This window comes from Melospiza georgiana, chromosome 10, assembly GCF_028018845.1.
Source record: "Melospiza georgiana isolate bMelGeo1 chromosome 10, bMelGeo1.pri, whole genome shotgun sequence".
NCBI classification, from domain to species: domain Eukaryota; kingdom Metazoa; phylum Chordata; class Aves; order Passeriformes; family Passerellidae; genus Melospiza; species Melospiza georgiana.
In genome coordinates this window covers 16,770,347-16,771,460 of record NC_080439.1, presented here as the reverse complement: position 1 = coordinate 16,771,460, position 1,114 = coordinate 16,770,347, and the positions used below count along the sequence as shown (strand labels likewise).

Below are 1,114 nucleotides of genomic sequence, written 5' to 3'. Positions count from 1 at the left end.
CTGCCGGGGACAAGGGCCAGCCCGGGCAGCGGTGGAGGTACCCGCGGGGCGAGGCTCGGCCCGGCAGGACACCGCGGGGGTGGTGAGGGGACAGGGACCGCCGAGGCCGGCTCCATGCGGCCCCTTCCCGGCAGTGCCGTGCTGGGAGCTTGGAGGGTTTGGGCCAAGGGGCTCCTCCCCGTGTGCTCCCACGTCCTCACCAAGGGATGAGGAAATGGCTCAGCCTGGGACCCCCACCCCTTGTATGGCCCTGGGTTTAATCTGCACTAACGAAAAGCGGGAGGGATCGGAGGGAGGGGAGTGGTTGCTGCTTCAGTGTAGCAGCACAGGCACAGAGCGGTGCGGCAGGACAGAAGTGTAAACCTGGGAAAACACGTTAACCTTAACACTGACTGACAGCCCTGGACTCCTTGACTGACAAAGTACCAGAAGGAATTTCCACTCTGTACAAAACCAGTAGTGCTGACAACTTCAGGAAAACCGGCAGCGTGTTGTGCGGCAGTGGACAGCACTGCCTTGTTACACAGCACTGCCTTGTTAAGTCATCGTTTCTGATCCCTGTTTCCAAACAAATTTTCATGCATGGCACAGTTCAGCTTTGAAGAAACAGGATAAGTATGCAATAAACCACATTTCTTCCCTCAGGATTTGGACTTCTCTGGATAAAAAATCAAAACAACCCATCTCCTGGCACGAGCTGGATCAGCCTTGGTGGCAGCTGCTGCTGGTCTTTATGGTGGAGAGCCTTGTGTCCATCCAGGTGGCTCTATCAGTGCAGGGCCCTGTGCCTGGGCAGAACAGAAATGATGGAAACATGGATGAGAGAGGTGGCACAGCGAGGCAGTGCTCAGAGGCAAGGAGCTCAGCCTCAGCCAGGGCACAGGGAATTAGGCCAAGATAAGGTGCTGGTGCCAGAAGGCTGGGCTGTCCAGGAATGGTTTCTCCACCAGCTGAGGTGGACATTTGGTAGGCTATTTACTAACCAGCTTGATTTTTAAATTTTAATTAAAATCTAGCTTCCTTTCCCAAAATGTTTCATACCATCATTTCTACTGAGATCCATTTCTGAATTGAGAATGGAGATTAATTAAGAAATGAAAAAACCCACAAAAAT

The 1,114-nt window shown here is 53.1% G+C and overlaps 1 protein-coding gene across 1 annotated transcript in view; it reads right to left on the bottom strand.

The window, feature by feature from the left end:
* Positions 1 to 1,114, bottom strand: part of FAM124B (family with sequence similarity 124 member B) — a 71,220-nt gene that overhangs the window by 472 nt on the left and 69,634 nt on the right. The gene's annotated exons all lie outside the window — the stretch shown is intronic.